This window comes from Erpetoichthys calabaricus, chromosome 11 (assembly GCF_900747795.2).
Source record: "Erpetoichthys calabaricus chromosome 11, fErpCal1.3, whole genome shotgun sequence".
Lineage (NCBI taxonomy): Eukaryota > Metazoa > Chordata > Cladistia > Polypteriformes > Polypteridae > Erpetoichthys > Erpetoichthys calabaricus.
In genome coordinates this window covers 110011399-110031604 of record NC_041404.2, presented here as the reverse complement: position 1 = coordinate 110031604, position 20206 = coordinate 110011399, and the positions used below count along the sequence as shown (strand labels likewise).

Genomic DNA, 20206 nt, shown 5'->3' with positions numbered 1-20206 from the left:
GTGCACATTTAAACGTCCCATGCAATCAACTGAATGTTTTTATTTTAGGGGCTATTTTCTCTAGGGCTTGAAGTGGAAGAAAATAATTGGTGGTAATATGTTTTGGAGGCTTCCTAAACAATTGGTGGTCCCCATTTAAAGTCCACAAATAGGTAAAGAATTTTGGAGAGTTATGTGGAGGAGGGGTGGAGGCATCCCCATCCAAAGTAACCAGACACACATGTAAATATAAATGATTTTGGAGGGAGGGGTGTGAGTCCCATTTTCAAGTCTGTAAATGTGAATGTATATTATTGTGGAGTAGCTTGTTGGGGACCTGTTAAGTTAATTATATGTAATCCATCCCCCATCTTGGATCTGAGGTCGCCGCTCCTGCCTCAACTTCTCTATTACCCTGCCTTTTTCCTTCTGATGAAGCCACACTCAAGCTTCATAGCGCTTGCTAACCATTGAGCCTCCCATCTTTCTTGAGCCACACCTCACTGTAAACGTCAAACAAGATTATGTCTGCTTTTTTTCCCATACAGGACACTTCCTCTTCCTCAGTTGTCCATTCACCCTGTTGGCTAGTGCTGCTGTCAATTGATTCTACTGAGTTTTTTGTTTGCTTAAAGCCCCCTGTCGATGCTGTACATGCTTACAGAGCATGTAAGTTAATGTAGTATTAATAAATATTAACAAATAAAAAATGTATCAACCAACACGTGTTGGCTAATTTAATTTGTCTTTAATGTTACCAAATTTCAATCAAATCAGTCAACATATTTTTAGATTTTGGAGTATTTACAGTAGTTTTTCAATTGCAGAGATGTTTTTGTTCGCAAGTATTGATATATCAAAATTTCCTTTCTTAGTGGACACCTACTGTCCCAGATGTTCAATCCTGTCACATTTCAGCATTTTAACCAAATGGTAAATAGTGTTTTGTTAATGAGTGAGTGACTGAATAATTCGATCAATTTTGCATTTTATATATATACTAAGGGGTTCTGCCCCCTGCTTGCTTTGCACACCAACCCCGTATGGGGAAGCGAATGTACAGTTTAAACAGATTATTTTCATGGGAATTGTTACATATGCATAATAGACCTAACTATTTTACATTACAGCGAGTAATTAACCATAGTAAAAAATAGTAAAACATAATAAATTGAAAGAAAGTTATGTTTCATGTTGCGTAACATGCGAATACTTTTTAAACTTACACTTTTACTGTAAAACTTCAGTAAAAACAATATTTGGTATTAACTTTTTGTCAATATCGCATTGAATTTTGATTCCGTGTTTGGAGTTACATCGTGACAACGCAACGTATAACTGCCCGTGAGTGAATATTATTTCTTTCTCTCTAATAAATAAACCGACTTTTTCGAATGTTTGTCCTTGTGATTTTTTAATTGTCATAGCAAAAGCTATTCTAATGGGAAACTGCAAATGTTTTAATACAAAAGGCATATCAAGATTTCCTTTGGTGTCTAATGTTATCCGCGGAAGATGTACTACATTAACTTTCTTGTCACCTGTTAAAATTTTACATGTCAGAATTGTTCAACCAATTTTGAATACAACTAATCTTGTCCTATTGCATAGCCCATCACTCCGACATAAATGAAGCAGTAACATTACGATACATCCTTCTTTCAACAATAATTCGGCCGGTGGAAGACTGGATGGTGTTAACGGTGGTAGATATTCTATGGGATATTGTAAGTTGATGTTTTCATCAACACCAACTGTTTCAGCATAATCTTTTGATATGCATTTAACCAATTTGCCAATTTGATCATAAAAATTTATAAGAGCTGAGAGCACAGGAACTGACAAAAGCATTCACACGAATGAGAGGTGAGAGAACTGTGGGTATGGGCCGTTAATCTGAAATGGTTGAGAGGAGGATGGGACTTGAAGAAATCTCTTTGCAATAATAATAGAGAGATTTATACACACACACACACAACACATATATATATGTGCCCAGAAGACTCTGAAACCCTGGACATCAGCAATTCCGCCAGCATTACCAGGGACACCCAGAATGCTTCCGGGTGCTCATGCGGCACTTCTGCCACACCAGGAAGTGCCGCAGAAAGCTCATCAAGGGGCACCTGGAGCATGCCCACCGCCATTCGTCAGCTGGAGTTGGGTGGAAGAGGATGAAGCTGTGAGGAGGGGAGTGGAGGCGGTGAAGAGAGGACAGGATTGTGAGAGGCCTGGACTGAGGGTGTGTGGTGCAGGGGCACTGGGTTGTGTACGGGACTGTAAACAGTGTAAATATGGAAAATAAACGTGTTGTGGTGTTTAAACCATTGGTGTCTGCCTGTCTGTGTCGAGGCTGGTCTCCACAATATATATATATACACATCCAAAATTCGCAGGGGTTACGTTCCAAGAGCACCCGCAAATTGTGAAGAGCCGCGAATTTTGGATGTGGTTAAGAAAATGCCTATTTTTATAGTTTACACCCTAAATATGCCCCCAAAACACTTTAATTTCAAACTCAGCTTAATACATTACCTAAAAATAAAGAATATAAAGGTAAACCTGTATACTGTACTGCTATGTCTCCCGCAGTGCTGGAATGTAAAATACCGATGTTACCGCTATATGTACTGTAATTCATGCAAGCGTATTTTCATTGCCAGAAGCCTTAGAAGGTACAGGGCATTTCAACGGCATCTTGAGGCTTTAACCCTTAAACTGCCACATGCTTGGGAGTTAATGCATCCCTGGATGCCAAATACTTTTTTTGCTGCATTTTAAGTAAACATCACAATTCACAAAGAAAAAGTGAAACTTTAATAGAACACATTTTTTTCTCATGCAAAAAGCATCACAATTACTGCAACACTGATCATCTTACACACTGCTAATGAACTGTAAAAACTATTTTAAAAACTACTGGAACAATATATGTAAAGTGTACCTGACGCCATGGATGAAATTAAGTAAATCACCAAGCCAACTGCGCTTGAACTGGCAGCACGCAAACACACAGAGGTAAACGCTGACGCTGTCTCAATCCCAGAAACAGTGAGTGAGGCTTCAGTGTGTCATGCTTGGGTCACAGAATTGCACAGAAACACAGGAGATTGTAGAGACAGAAACTTTATTCAAACATTTCAAACAAACAAACATGTCTCTTTCAGAAGTAAAACGAGCTCAGTATGCAGTTAGTTATCGATTAACGAATAGACAAACATCATAGGGGAGCACAACCCCCAACAGGAGCAGAGGATGTCTGGGGAAGGAGAGAGAAACAAAGCAATCAGCCAAAAAGAACAGGTGTTGTTCAGTCTTTTAAGTCAGCTCCTGCATGCTCGCAAATGGCACCTGGAAACAACCAAAGCTGGTTGTGGCAGTTTAAGGGTTAAGAGGAGCAAAACAGAAAACACAAGAACACTCAACTGGAGATGCATCACAGTCAATCAGCAGCAAGGAGAAATGAATAACGCTGTAGCGGTCCGGTGCTGCTAAGATTCACACCATCGAGAAGACGGCAATTTATTTATTTTTATAATGGAGATTCCAGGGACACACCCAGCCTTGACCTGACCCGCATGCACTCACAAACAGAGACAAAAACAAAGCAATCTGGTAATCAACAGCAAATAAAGAAAGTAATGAAAACAAATGAAATAAATGAAAATAACGATACCACTCCTGTTCCCCTTACAGCGATTACATATTAAATACAACAAAGTACCAACAAAACACATACAGTACATCAGGAAAAATGGCAACGGATGAAATGTAATGATGAAAATAGATAGTCCAGAGATCCGCACGTTGAACGGGAATGTAAAGATAGTCCTACCGCTAGTTCCTGAAATGGTGAAGATGGGTTAAGGAGTACTTCTTTCTTTGCAGGGTGGTCATGAATCCACTTACAGTCCTCATGTACACAGGCAGACAATGCAGACGCCAAACACAAAATGATCTAGGACAAAACGAATAAGTACAGGTAACCCAACAGAAGGCAGGCAGAGAGACAGGAACTTGAAACACAAATTACAAAAACTTTTTTTTCCTTTTGGTCACCGGCCCCCTTTTTAAAAGCCGCGCTGACATCCTATGACCCTAATAGCTCCAGCACCCTCAGCAGAAGACCAATCAGAGCTACTGCAGGGACTGCTGGGAGTCGCAGTTTCAAATTCTATTGGCTACTTTCACTGTCCCAAGCCACGTTTCCTCTACAGTTGCTTCCTGTTCTCTCTACAGTACAGTTTGTTTTGTTGTATTGTTTCCACTAATAATTATTAGATAGGTTCTAAGGAAAAATCCGTGAATGACTGAGGCAGCAAACTCTGAACCGTGACTTCGCGGGGGTCTACTGTATATGTATATTGTGATGCTCAGGTGAGTACAGCCACCCTGACCCTGACACAGACAAGCTGGACACAGGTTTCAGCACACAACACACACCTTTACTTTCAGCTGCTACTTCCCAACAATATACAAATAATATAATTGACAGAACAGTCGCCTTTGCCTTCAGTCCTCCACACAGGCTTTGTCCTCTTCCTCCTGACTCAGGCCCTTGACTGGTGGTGACTGGCTCCTTTTTACAGGGCACCCGGAAGAACTCCAGGTGCCCAATGAGCTTCTTCTAGCAGCCCTTCCGGGTGTGGTAGAAGTGCTGCAAAATAGGGCCCTGCAAACATGCAGGCGCCCCCTGGTGGTGGCCATGGGCCCCAACAGGTTTGAGCTTCTATGCCCTCTGTTGGTCCAGGGGAAACTGTCCTGAAAATACTCTTTCCCCCAATCCGTCCATAATCAGAGCGTCCTGGCCAGGTAAGGGCCTCGGCCATTCGCCACAGAGCCCCTCCCCCAGCTGAGCCTTGTGGGAAGAAGTGTCCTGTCCTGCAAGGGCTGTTGTTCTGTCAGATGGGGAGTGGCTCTCATCCGGGCCACGGTTCCATTCTGAAAAACAATAAACAGAAAGTGGCAGGAAGGCTCTGCACCGACACCCTCTCCAGACTTCTATCGAGACCTTATTGGGACAGCTATCTTCCACATCATAATCTAATGCAAACCAATGAGCCAGCGCACATATTTATAACTTGTGAACATGCCCAGCTTTCTGTCAGAGTTAATAAGAGATTGAAAGGTTGCCTGTCATTTTAATGGAATGTGGTTGTCCAGGAGGGCAAGTACACCTAGGATTAATAGAGAATGTGCTAGGACAATGAACATTGTCCCCAAGACAATCATAGAAGTAGTTGTTGGTCAGGTTTTCAATCTTGCTTGTGGCCATAAGGCATATGAACATCATATGAGTGAAGGCAAGAGCCGGAATGTAAAGAGAGGCTAGAAAGTTAAATAGATATGGAAGATGTGATAAAGGAGTTGTATTCTATGTGTTTTAAGTGGGCAAGTGTATAAGGCACTCTAACAGAGTTCCTATGTCTATCGCATATCCTTGTGTTATTATTTTGTTAATAAAACATTCTCTCCAGAGTATTTCATCCTCTTTAGCATTCTTTCTATATTCAGCTCAAGGATGCTCCCTAGTGGCCACAGAGGTCAATAATTTCCTCTCAGGAGCATCAAAAAGTTAGAAATAAATTAAATAATGACCATGAAGTTTAGGCCTGACAAAAAAGATTTTATGAGTGATTATTGACATGTCAGTTGGAAAATAAACTTGCTACAATATATGCAAGGTTGAACCATGTGTTAGAAACTCTTGGCAAGCTTCATGGTTTTCTCAAACTGTTTCTATGCTGAATTACATTAATTTACAGCTGCACTTCATCTACCTGCATCTGCAGTGACATATGCTACCCTAGACACCAAACATCAAAGTTGTAGGCACATTTATTGTTTGCCTTGAAAGTGAAGGAGATTAACACTACATAAAGATATGTATTGAGTTATCAATACCTAGGATAGATGGCGGTCACCATGACTTCCTAATTAAATTCTCATGGGCCAGGAAAAAAGCCCACCACTGAACATCACAGACACGCAGCAGAATTTCAGAAATAGAGTGTATAGGCTAAGATCAATGAAATGGAAGCTGAAAGGGGTTAAGTTAACTGGTGATGTGTACTTTTGGTGCCTTTTTATTGGCTGTAAAACTGAGTTAGAATTTTCTAAAAATGCTGACTGGTTTGACATTCTGTTTTATTTATTTCTCTGGGTATGATTTATATTACTGAATTTTAAAAATACCAAATGTTAGCATTTGACATCGAAGAGTTCATATTTTGGCATTTTAGTGCGTGCTACATATAGGTATAATTTAGCAAACTTCAGTTTTTATCAAAAACATTTTTGGATTAATAAGCAATTTAAAATCAAGACTAATCAATTAACTAATTAGGTATGTTCATAATTAAATTAATATATATTTATTTTAACTATTTTATGTTCTTCACTTTTTATCCAGAGAATCACTTTGTACCAGTATTTATTATGAAGAGTGTAATATGACCAAAACATCAATTGATACTCGGTATTGTCAAATTCTAGCTGTAGGACACACTGGCATTATGCATTTTGTCAGGCTGGAACCTAAATCATTGCTTTGCGAACTGCTGCCAGACCCTCTTATTGCCAGCTTATTGCCAGCTAAAAGTCTGACTGGGCCTCCCCTTGAAATGCAGGATCTGCAGCCTTATCTGATCAGATGATTGATAAAAGATGATATAACAACCAGAGGTGCAAAATGGACTAAAGTTCTGAACAAAGGACCTTAAAACCTGAATGAGTAACATTGATGGACAAAACTGTGCACCTTAGAAGCCAATGATAAGTACGGTGGCCAAGAAGGGTAAAACAAATTTACATTTCACAAAACAAATCTACAACCGTGAAGACAAATTACAAAGGAAATTCAAATGAACATTTCAGAAAACAAATTTACAATAAGAGAGAACAATTTACAACTCCCGAAATAAATTTACAAGTGGTAAAACAAACAGAAAGTGTAAGTATAGGGTGTCCCAACATTCACGCAAGATTTGAATTTGGCGCCATTTGTGCGGTAAAGTGTTGCCAACGGAAAAAAAAGACAGCGTGACAGTTCACAGTTCAGGGGTATTAAAAATGGAGCACTACACGAAAGAACAACGCGTTTTCATTGTTGAGCAATATTTTAAAAATAATGAAGGTTTGGCAGCTACAGTTCCTAATTTTCGTACAAAATATGGTCGGAATAGTGATTTAACTTCATCAACTGTGAAGAGACTAATTAAAAAATTCAGGGAGAGGGATCAATTAGTGATCTTAGACACTCTGACCGTCCTTCAACAAGTCGTTTAACACAAAACATCGAAGCAGTTCGTGAGAGTGTTGCTGAGAGTCCAGGAACATCAATTCAGCACTGTGGTCAAGAATTGAACATTTCCAGAAGCTCTCTACAGCGTATTCTCACAAAAGATTTGAATCTTCATGCTTACAAAGTACAATTGAGTCAAGAACTGAAGCCTATTGACCACGCACAGCGAAGAGAGTTTGTTGAATGGATTTTGGAACAACAACAAGTGAATGCCAATTTTTCGAACAAAATCATCTTCAGCGATGAGGCTCATTTTCATCTTGATGGCTTCTTTAATTGTAAAAATTGTTGCATTTGGGGTTCAGAAAATCCACGGGTGATTGTTTGAAGTCCAAGGTTTATGCCATCAAGCCCACAACCACCCACGCCTTGAAGGAGGAAATTGAGTGCTGTATCAACGAAATTCAGCCACATTTATGCAAAACGGTCATGGAAAATTTTGACAAAAGAGTCAACAAAACCGTGGAGGCCATTTACCCGAAATGCTATTCCATACATAACCCTATATTGTATACTTTATGAATCAATTAAAAACTTAAAATTTTTAATTAAAAACCTGTGTTCTCTATTAAAATTACTTCTTGTGTGAATTTTGGGACACCCTCCTACAATACCCAGGAAGTGCTTGTTGCTGACCTTTTGTGTCATTCAAACTGTTTTGCGAGGGGACAATGAATAGAGTTTGTAGCGATTAAGCACTGCCAGGCGACGATGTTTTGTACATTTTGTGGTAACCATTTTAGCCAGCTGGCTCGCTTTTGTTATTCTTGTGGAAAGTGTTTAGGCTTTCTAAAAGAGGCTCACCAGACGGAGGATGTGATACATTGTTGTATAGGCTGAATGCCACTCCTGCGATGCAATCGTTGACATGATGTCCTTTTTACATGGTGTAAACATTAGCTTGCGGTGTCTTGAAACTAAAGTTAGAGAAGCTGGGCTGTATTGTAGAAAGGAGTATTCCTCTACAAACGCTGCCAGGCATGCCATCAAGTTGGAGCTTCGTGGATCTGGACAACCTTTTGGCTACCGAACAATGTGGCAAGTACTGAGGCAAAAGTACAATTTGCAAGTAAAGAGAGATGATGTTATGGCTTTACTCCAGGAGCTAAATCCTTGAGGATGCGAGAGGAGAGCACGCAGAAGGTTTAAAAGAAGAACCTACTACTCGATGGGGCCAAATTATATGTGGCATGCTGATGGTTACGACAAACTAAAGCCATTCAGATTTGCTATTTCTGGATGCAATTATGGATTTTCACGTAAAGTACTGTGGCTTGTATGTGGACCAACAAATAACAATCCATCAGTGATCGCTCACAATTTCCTAACTTGTGTGCGACACCTTGGTGTTGTGCCCATGAGACTGTGGACCGATTGAGGCATGGAGAATGGCATTATGGCTGCAATCTAATGTACCCTACGTCACCAGCATGCCGACTACTACTCGGGAATGTCTAGCCACATGTATGGCTCATCCACGAACAATTAATGTATTGAGTCATGGTCCATATTCAGAAAAGGAAGGTACGTGACCTAAATGAAGTATCGCTCTTCATCATTACTGTTAGCCTACAAATTTTACAATTTTGATGCATGTTAAGGAAAAACAAAATGTACAGTCATATGAAAAAGTCTGGGAACCCCTCTTAATTCTTTGGATTTTTGTTTATCATTGGCTGAGCTTGCAAAGTAGCAACTTCCTTTTAATATATGACATGCCTTACAGAAACAGTGGTATTTCATCAGTGACATTAAGTTTATTGGATTAACAGAAAATATACAATATGCATCATAACAAAATTAGACAGGTGCATAAATTTGGGCACCCCAACAGAGATATTACATCAATACTTAGTTGAGCCTCCTTTTGCAAATATAACAGCCTCTAGACACCTCCTATAGCCTTTGATGAGTGTCTGGATTCTGGATGGAGGTATTTTTGACCATTCTTCCATACAAAATCTCTCCAGTTCAGTTAAATTTGATGGCTGCCAAGCATGGACAGCCTGCTTCAAATCATCCCATAGATTTTCGATGATATTCAAGTCAGGGAACTGTGACAGCCATTCCAGAACATTATCCTGAAGAATTTGTTGATATTGGGTTGAATTCATCTGACCCTCGACTTTAACAAGGGCCCCAAGTCCCTGAACTAGCCACACAGCCCCACAGCATGATGGAACCTCCATCAAATTTGACAGTAGGTAGAGGTGTTTTTCTTGGAATCCGGTGTTCTTCTTTTTGTTATGACCAAATAACTCAATTTTTGTCTCATCAGTCCAAAGCACTTTGTTCCAAAATGAATCTGGCTTGTCTAAATGAGCATTTGCATACAACAACATACAATCCTGCGCATATGCCGCTCCTGTATTTTTCTTGGCCTGCCAGACCTGGGTTTAACAGCAGCTGTGCCTGTGGCCTTCCATTTCCTGATTACATTCCTTACAGTTGAAACTGACAGTTTAAACCTCTGAGATAGCTTTTTGTAGCCTTCCCCTAAACCATGATACTGAACAATCTTTGAGAGTTGCTTTGAGGATCTCATGCTGTCACTCTTCAGAGGAGAGTCAAAGGGAAGCACAATTTGCAATTGACCACCTTAAATACCTTTTCTCACGATTGGACACACCTGTCTATGAAACTGGTAAGCTTAAGCAAATGGCAGAATTAATATTAAGTTTAACCCAGTTATTTATATAAGTCTCAATTCTGGATGGAGCTATTTGCAGACCTCAGAGAAGCAGGACACTTTAATGGAAGTTGTGAATATCAGTGCTTGCTAAGATTTTGCTTCAAGGATGTCATACAGAAGGATGAATGCATGACTCTGTGGAACAGTCACCGGATTCGCCCTTCTACAACCACGTCATGTCCTGCAGGAGTGTCCAATGAACTGTACTCCTTACCACACAATTAATGGATTATCATTTCCCAGTAACTTTTTTTTCTTTGTAGCTTAAATGTAAATAAATTCTATTACTCAGATCCATTTCTCAATCTAGATTTGGCTACAGAGACTGTGGATTTAGGATTGAATGTACACAACTGGATACTTTCCCTGAATCAAATCAGCCAATGCATTAATTTGGTGACCTGAACATGCAGGAGTACTTGTTTGTTATGGAGCACATTCACCTACAGAAGCCAGAGAACTGGGAGTCTGCATCAAAACTGTAGATACGTCTTAAAGAAATTGCTCAATTATAATTTGTTCTGTGTACTGCAGATCTAATAATGTACACATTAATGAAATAGTGTCTCTAGCGTGTGAAGATTAACTTGTGCTGTCCATGAATTTTAAATTTTACTGGAAAAACTTCCACATCTGCCCTAAATTATTGTAAACCAGTAACGGCGCACTGCACGATAACATGCAGTGAATACACTTGACTTGATTATACTCCATTGACCCTTGACCTTGACCTTTGTTGACCATATATCTGTACGAAATTTCAGGTGTGTAGATCAAATGGTTTGGTAGCTGCAGGTGACTGTAAAGGCACTTTGCACACAACCGTGCAGTGAATACACGTGATTTGACTTTACTTGGTTGACCTTTGACATCAGAGGTCAATCACTCCGAAAGTGGACAGTAAAGGTCACATAATATAATATGTATACCAAATTTTAGTTAAATTGATCAATAGGTCAAATGGTTTGGGAGGTACAGTGTTAAATGTAAACACTCATGTGTCTTGGTGACAAACAACCTCGTGATAAACAATGTTTCTAGTAAATACTCTGTCACTTCCCTCAATCAGCTTTCCCTGCAATGGTGAATCTAGGACTTTCACCTTTACATCTTGTGATCGTCGTATTCTTGAAAAGGCAATATACAGTTGTCCATGTCCAAAAATGGGTTCTGGTAAAAAAATTCCAACTCTATCGAGTGTCTGTCCCTGGGACTTGTTTATTGTAATAGCAAAAGCAAGTTCTATAGGGAATTGTCTTCTTCTCAGCTTAAATGGAAAATTGGTATCATTGCTAATCAAATCTATCCTTGGTATAAGCACAACATCAGCAATACTTGAGCCAGTAATAATCTTCGCCTCAATTCCATTAGGTTTTAGATCTCTAACAATAAGTCGTGTTCCATTCCTCGTTTACTATTTAAATTCCGCAGTAACATAATAATAGCTCCGATCTTCAATTTCAGACTATGTGGAGCAAACCCAGACGGAGAAAGGGTATTCAAAAACTCAACAGGAAAGTTATCTCATCATCATCAGTTTGTATTGAGTCATCGCTCAAGTATATTACAACGTTGCCTGACATTTTATTAAGAACATCCTCATTTAATTGATTGACATCTGAATTTTTAGGGCATAAAATTGCCTTTCCAGTCATATTCCTATCCATCTGTGGATTAATACGATTTCCAAAGATTTCAGTTACTAACAAACCATGACATAAATACTCATTCTGTATTTCTATAATATCTTCATCTAAGTCACAATCATTGGTAAGACTTTCGTTGCCAAGCTTCATTAGCCATTCAGTAAACTGTGGATCAACTGATCTCATGTTATTTTTTAGAGTGAGTCTTTTGAAGTGTTTGAAAAACTTATTCTCATGCAAACTTGCTAGCAGGATTGCTTGTTTTGTTCCGTGTTTAACTATAGTGAGGCACTGGTGAAAATCGCCTTCCATCAGCAAAACCTTTCCTCCAAAAGAATATTATTCTTCATTGCGGTTTCACGTCACATTCTTTCAATCACATTTACAGCAAGTCCTAACATCGTTGAGCATTCATCTATAATCAAAAGCTTGGCCTGTCTAAATAAATGTGCAATTACACTATTCTCAATTATAGTTGAAGTTGTATTTTCTACAATATTCGGACCAAATCCATACTGAGAATGGGAAGTTCTCCCTCCAATTAATACATTAGCTGCAATTCCAGTTGAGGCAGCAGGAAGAACAATTTAATTTCTTCCTCTAATGTAATGCATCAGCATCTTATGCAAATAAGTCTTACCACTTCCCCCAGGACCATCCAAATAATAGCATTTTGCATTGTTCTGGTCAGACATGGCTCTGACTATTTTGTCGAATGCTAATCTTTGCTCTTGATTTAAAGTTTGTATACTTTGTTCTGCTTTTGTTTGTTCAATTGCACCATTAAATACAACACTAGACAAGGCGGAAAGACTTATAGGAGGATTGGGCAAATTAAAATTCAAATTACTTGAATGAGTAAAATATGCGCATGTGGAAGTCCTCGTTTCTGAAATTCAATGACATGCACATATGCATCCACTAATCCGAACGCATGATTCTTAATTAAATTATCAAGCAAACGTTTTAATTTTATGTTAAAAACTCTTGCTACTAAATCAGGTCTGTGTTCAACTTTTTGGCCGTGTTGTAAATTTTCCTTTATTTCTGTCCATTCAGGGTTATATGTCATTGTAATAAACAGATCTAGCTTTCCGTATTTAGTTACAATGCACATAGCATCTTGGTATCTTTGTACCATCTGCCTTGGACTACCTTCAAAACTTGAAGGATGTGTATAAGTCTTACCTGATAATAAGCTTTCATTTTCCCTTCTGGTTGCCAGATAATCTTGAAGTACCTTGTACTGGTCAACTTTTAATTTTGGCTGTTTCATTCTGATATAATTCAGGCGATTTGCTTCAGACTTTACATAAGCATTCACTATATATTGCTCTGTCAATTTTCCAGCATTATGAATAGGGTTAAATCTTTCAGCTCTTACAGCATGCCGGTAACAATAATATTCTCTTTGTGTAATGCGTTGTCTCTTTCCTGTATGGTTTTGCATCTTTAACTCTGTTCCCCATCCCTCTTCCCCATTTGGAAGTAGTAAAGGGTAGGGCATTGGATCTAAATTTGGGTTGAGAATATTTATTCTTTTGGTCGCAGCATGATTATTTTCGGTTGGTCTAGTATAGATCAGTAAATCTCTTTCAAATGGCAGTTCTCTGTCTTCATTAGCAAATATTATGGCAATTGCATTAGCAGTAGCATTGTTATATCTTCAAGGATCTTTCTTTCGATCCTGTCTAATTGCCATTACAACATTTGTCAGGGGTTGTCCTGTTCTTTGGGACTCTCTAATGGTTTCTCTTTCAACCTCATGGAGCATTTTATATACCTCTGCATATGGATTTTTCAACATAAACTTAGTTAATTCAGTCATCACAGTTTCATCACAGTTCATGTTTTCAGGCAACAATAACCATTGTTTTGTTGCTTCCTCTGTGTCCAGTATATACAATTGTGCATATTTCCTTGGTTCACCCTCAGCAGGTTGCAATGTTCCAGTTCTCTGATAAATTTGTCCATGGATTCTAAAGCAGTATGTACCAGTTCCTGGTGGTTTTGCAATATTGCCATCCATGGATGCAAATACAAATGAACTATTAATGGATCGTACATTTTCCATAAAACTTTTAGAACTTATTCCTTTTCCTGTCATCAGATCGTACAAATATTTTGGATAGCATATTTTAGCATGTTCACTAATACTCACATTTTCATATACTTTTTGCTCATTCATTTCATGAATTGCAAAATCAATGCGTTCTATCGAAATCTTTCCTGTTTTGCAACACTTAGAGAACTGCAAATGTAAGGCGTTGCATTTACTATAAACTTTATTCATTGAGTGCATTCGGTTAATAATTTCAAGAGTTCTTCTACTCTGCTGTCTTTCTTGAGTATCCATTACGGTTTCATTTTGTCATAAGCTGTGCCTACTTGCCGCATTTTGTCTTAAACGATATACTCTCTGGTCATAGCTCTCGTTTGTTCTAACTATTCTCATGCGATCCGCGTCTCTTTGTCGTCGCTAGTTGGCATTGTGCTCTGTCTCAATTGCATTTGCAATTCTGGCACATTTGCCCACTAATTGCCAACGTTGATTAGCCTCTTCCTCAGTCTCATTTGCTCTTGCGATTCTCTTTCGTTCAGTGTCGGCCTGTCTTCATTGTATGGTCTGTTCTTTGCTCTCATTTGCTTCAGCAGTTCTCCTTCGCTATGCGTCAGCCTGTCGTAAATGCTGACTGTGCTCTTCATAGTTTTCATACTCTTACAAGGTTGATGCACTTGCTGCTTCCTGATCAGCTCTTCTTTTCTCCACTCTAGCAGCCCGCTTCTTCTCTTCTTTTGTCAGCATCTTTTTGCATTTAAACTGATCAAGTCAGTGTTTGTGTTGCAATTACTTAGTATGTTTTTTTTAATTGTTCACTTAAGCTGGCACTTAAGTCTTCAATCTGCCTCTAGAATGATTAAAGATATGAAGAGGTAGGTGAAGTGACGGCGCTGCCAGGAATTGATTCTACAATAAAATAAAATAAAAATTGAAGGTCAATCATTACTCTGAAAGTAGATAGTAGAAGTCACTTAGTATATGTGTACCAAATTCCAGGTCAATAGGACAAACGGTTTGCGAGCTACAGGTGATTTAAATTCCTGGACAGACAAACGAACAGCCACGGTAGCGTATTATATAGAAAGATAAAGTGTGAAATGAAATAAAGTGGAGTAAAAGTAATGTAAAGTATAAAATATTTATTACACTATTATTATTAAAAGTATTGAAAATAAATGTTTAATTTCAAGTACTCTTGATTTGGCTTTATTGCCAGGAAATCTCTCTTTCAGATGTCAGGATCTGAAGAATCTGTCCAAATATAACATAATATAAACAAGAACACATTAAAACATCTTCAGTTGTAGCTTAAATAAATAGTAATCAAACATGTGGTTTCTTCAAAATCTCAAATATACAAATGCAGCACAGTTATATTACAAAATGAAATGATAATAGTGCAAAAGTGTGTCCACCAGTGCAGATGGATGCGAGCTCTCTAGCTGCACTGATTTAAGGCACACGCCTATCCACATCTAGTAGACCCAATTACTGGAGAATTATGAATTCCAAAATCCACATGTGGTTTAAACACATTGCATGCATCCAACAGTGGTAATTTCAATCTGTTTGAACATGTGTTTGCCATTGGGAATGGTGAATAATCCAGGAACTCAATCCAGATGGGGGAAGTGAAGTTAGCCCAGTTGCAAACATGAAAACATCTTCCATGCGAACAGAAGCCTGACCTTCTGTAAGGAAACAGAATTGTTCATGTAAATCTTGGCATATTGTTAAGTATTATTTTTAACTACTTGTAAAGTAAATAAATAATTATGCAATTTATTTTGCAAACCTTCACAATCAAGGAGATAGTCAGCCTAGTAGCCTAATGTTTGTCCTTCTGTGAGTCTCCTGTTGCTCCCTATTGGACTGAGGTCAGGTTTGAAAAGTCCCTCAAGTTCAAGAGCAGTGACCTTCTTTTCTGAGTGGCACAGGAAATCATCATCGAGGGATCATCAAAGCAGGATGCTGCTGCAGTGCAGTCAGAAACTGAAGAGCTGAAAGACCATCTTTAAATCTAAACAGTACAAAATACATTGTTACACTGCTATATAGTGCTAATCACATAGTGTATGTGTATAGACAGTATATTAAAAACATGATTACTCTAGTAATTTTCAGCATCTAAGGTTTTAGGCTGCTGACAGAGTCAAAAATGTGTTTTAGTGTATCGAGTCATATTAGAGAAACCTAGTGTTGCTTTTGCATTTTCCCTTTAAACATGAGTCAACGGGGTATGCTTGTAAAGCCTTTCTGAGTTTCTGGTTTTAGATCACTTATTTTAGATGGTTTGAAGGCTTGAACAGCATGCCTCCCCCTATGTACTACTGTTGAAATGAGACGGGAAACTGCTAAAGAACCAGGATGCTTCCCTAAAATCACTATCGAGTAAAACATTTTTGATCACTGACTCATCACCAGAAACCCTTTTTGAAATAATATATGCTGAAAATTATTGGAACTATCCTTCACTAATAATGCAGTAGTTGAAAGTTGCTCGTTAACAACTGAATTGCAGACTGACATCATGTTTGCTTTGAACATGGCAATGTAACTTACAAAAATTGTAAGACTAGGATATGATGGTACCTGTCAATTACACATGAGTTACGGTCGATAATATGCCATCGGAGGTAGTCTGACACAATTGTTCTCTTTTCTTCAAGAGTAGCTGCATAACTCAGACAACCAGCTGTCTGTAATATTGTGCTATGTCTTAAAGTACATTCTCGCAAAGCTTTGATAGAAGCAGCACGGTCAATCTAAAACACAAAAAGGGGCATATACAGTATACACAGTTATCTCATAAATTTCTGTTCTGTTACTTATCTAGTTTAACCCTGTATCTTGTACAATCACAGAACAATAAATGCATTACTCTGTGTATGTTATCAAGGAAGTAATGATTTTCTCAAAGCATTGCAGAAACTAATAAATAAATCCTGCCCTACTATAGCATTATGCTTTTCCTACCTCTTGCAAAGATTTCTTTATTTCTTCTTCAGTTATGTCATTCACTGTTGCTTTGAATGAAGGCTGGCCTGCAAGATACAGTACAAGATCTTCCGAGAGGAAATGCGGACCTGGGCCTCCATGCAAATCTTTCCTGCCAAGAAGTACTCATCATCCCTGAGAGCTGTGAATGAAAATCATTCATATTTTAGAATTTTGGGTGATTTACAATTCGAACCACAATTCCAAATTGCTTTTTATGTTATTTCTACTATTCCACACATATTTAGCAATTACTTTTGGAAACATTCAAATATGTTTCATGATGCATTAAAATCAAGACAAACCTAAGCATGTTGTTGTTAAATATCTCTGGAACAGTTCAAGTAACAAAGCGTATCAGTGATGTGATATATAATTACAAGTCACACATCTTAACACTATGTATCCATACCATTTGCATTGTAGACTAAGTAACGTTGTCCTGTTGGTCCATCAAAAATTGCTCGGTCTTTAAGATGGTTCATTAGTAGAGTTAGAAACTCTCATCTTGGACCACCTGTATCAATTCTATCCTCAAAAACACCAGCATCATCAGTAAGTCTGACCAGCATATCACAAGTTTCTGAATACGTTGCATGCTTGAAACCTTGGACTGCTCCATCCCAAACATTTGATCTTGCAATACTGAACCGGCTATACGACAGGTTTGCATGATATCCGGTAGTGCAATGTTTATCTCCTCTCTAGAATTACACAAGACTGAGTTACATTTGTGAAATGCCAGACAGTACACAGTTTTCTATTTTTTGCACAACACTGATGTGCAGTAAAGGGCTTCTTTCACATATTATCACAGAAGTAATTCAATCTTTTACCATTAAGTGCACAGAGAAAACCTATTGCTATTGTCAATAACTGCCAGCTTACATGGTTGTGTCTGATATATTCCCCAAATTTACAGGAATTGGCTCTTCATCCTCTTCTTCAACACATGGTGCATAAAGGTTTGTATATTTACTGTAAAGAAATTACCATTCCTATGTTAAAAGACAACTCTACCCATTTTACACTAAAACATTCTTCTTCAAGTAACTTACAACCTAAGTAAATCCCTGAAGTATTTTTGTAAGTTAACCATTCTACAGATATTTTAGAAACAACTTGCCAGTTTCTTTTTCATCTAATCTAAAAAATCTACCAAGGGAACTGTCACATTTTGTCAATTTATTTGCTTACCTGTAGTAGGTGGACTTAGTCACATTGTATTCAGGTAGATCCAGTGCATCCTCAGTATCAGTATCTGAAAAATAAAGTGACATGGAGAACTTAAATGTCCAACACAAAACAAAACTGAAAGAAAAAAAATATTATGAGGTAACATTTGGTTCAATATATGTCCAGCTTGAATTGTTGATGAATGTCTGGATGCATCTCTGAAACATGTTAAAATTACTACTTTAGTGCAACAAAGTATTATGGAGTTAAAAAGGAAATTTAAGTTATAATAATCTAGATAATTCTGCTATATTTCACAGTATTCTTACATCATTTACAACTTCATATATTTAGAGCAAAAACTCTGGTCTCAACATGTGATTTGATCACATTACCAGCTTACAGATTACTTACATTTGCGAATTAGTACTTACGCTACATCTTCTAGTTTGTGTTTGGGTCTACTTTGGTTACAGGTTTCAAGAACCTGAGGGGAAAAGCATAAAATTTTGAACAATTTTATACAGCCTATATTATTCTTCTCAACAAGCACTTCCTGTGTATTGTACCTACCCTTTCCATTCGATTTGCCGCTTGTAAATTTGTTTCGGGTCACTTGTAAAATTGTTTTCTGAACTGTTGATTTGTTTTACTGCTTGTAAATTTGTTTCAGGAGTTCTAAATTGTTCTCACTTGTAAATTTGTAAATTTGTTTTCTGAAATGTTAATTTGAATTTCCTTTGTAAATTTGTCTTCACGGTTGTAGATTTGTTTTGTGAAATGTAAATTTGTTTTGCCCTTCTTGGCCACCATAGATAAGACCTCAATTCCTTCCTATAAAAATCCTTGTAACACCAAAACTAATTTTTATTCTCTCACTACATTACAGCTTAATGTGGCCATAGTTTGACTGTCTATAGCCAGAACCCATAGCTGATAGGGTACGGCCATGACAGAGGTTGAAGCAATCCCTTTACTCCAAGGGGCAACTGTACTAGGCTGAAAAGGAGGAATACTTGTCTGTGTTGGAGTTTGGATAAGGTTGCCATTAGTCCAACCTTGCTGAGAAACAGCAAAGAGAGGAACAAGACGGAGAGACCATACATAAACCACACATTTACAAAACCTTGCTAGTGATATCGCCTTACTAATGATGGTCACTGACTGATCACCAGTTGACTTAGCAGGCATAACTTTACTAGCATTCGAAGTCACTTTGTGTAAAACCCTTGAAGAAAAGTGCAGTACAGCCCACAGCCAGAAGGTGTGACCAAAGGTGAAAAAGGAGACATCCTGGACAAAGAAAAGAAAGCACTCTGAAAAACCTTCCACGTGTCTGGGGAAAGTTGATCAAGAAAGGAACAAAGCATCGCTCACCTCAAAACAAAATGTATACTTTGATTCCAAGAACTATTAATTGTAATTTAAGAGATAGGACAAATGTCAGCTAATGTACTATGGTTTTGCTGTAAAAGTAACTAAAGGATATTAACTTTGTGAAGAATAAGTTCTGGTTATTATGAGCACCCTAAGTCTATTAAGAAAGGGCAGAACAGCACCTCACACACTCACACACATGGCACTTGTGGCAATAGAAACTTGTCCTGCATTGCAAAATCTGCAATTTTTAAAATAACAGATGCTTATGTTTTGATTATTATTTTGCCCAAACAAACTTAAATACTAGACACATGCATGGGCAATTTTACATTGATGCATTTTCTTTTCATGAATTGTATCACTTTAAATCATCTGTGCAAACAAAGCAAAAGACCAAAATGATGCCTCAAGTCATATTAATTATTTTTTGGCTTAGGAAAAAGACATACATAAACAAATCAAAAACTGTACGCAAACTCATCTATTATATTGACAACCAGCCAATGAAATGTGTGTAACACCACATGATCCGAAAATCTCATCTGGAATTTTAAACTAAATTTGGCGTGACCAAGTGACGTCAGCAGAAGAAACAGTGATGTCAGAAAAGTTTGAAAGCAATGTCAGAAAAAGAAACGGAGGGACATACGACTGTTTCATCTGATTGTCAGCATAAGCCTCTCATGTATAACTCCAATTGCTAAGTCAAAAGTTCCTCCAGGACAGCTTCCAATCCTTGACACTTTCCACAAGGTTTTTCTCAAGACCATATATTATTCAGACATTGAAATTTTTTTAATATCTTCTTCGACTAGTATTATTATCTATAATAATAAAAGGCAAAGCCCTCACTGACTGACTCACTCACTGACTGACTGACTGACTGACTCATCACTAATTCTCCAACTTCCCGTGTAGGTGGAAGGCTGAAATTTGGCAGGCTCATTCCTTACAGCTTACTTACAAAAGTT

At 38.0% G+C, this 20206-nt stretch overlaps 1 pseudogene; it reads right to left on the bottom strand.

Moving 5' to 3' along the window:
- Positions 1–15242: 15242 nt before the first annotated feature.
- LOC114644902 (G2/M phase-specific E3 ubiquitin-protein ligase-like) lies at positions 15243–18437 on the bottom strand (annotated as a pseudogene).
- Positions 18438–20206: the final 1769 nt, after the last annotated feature.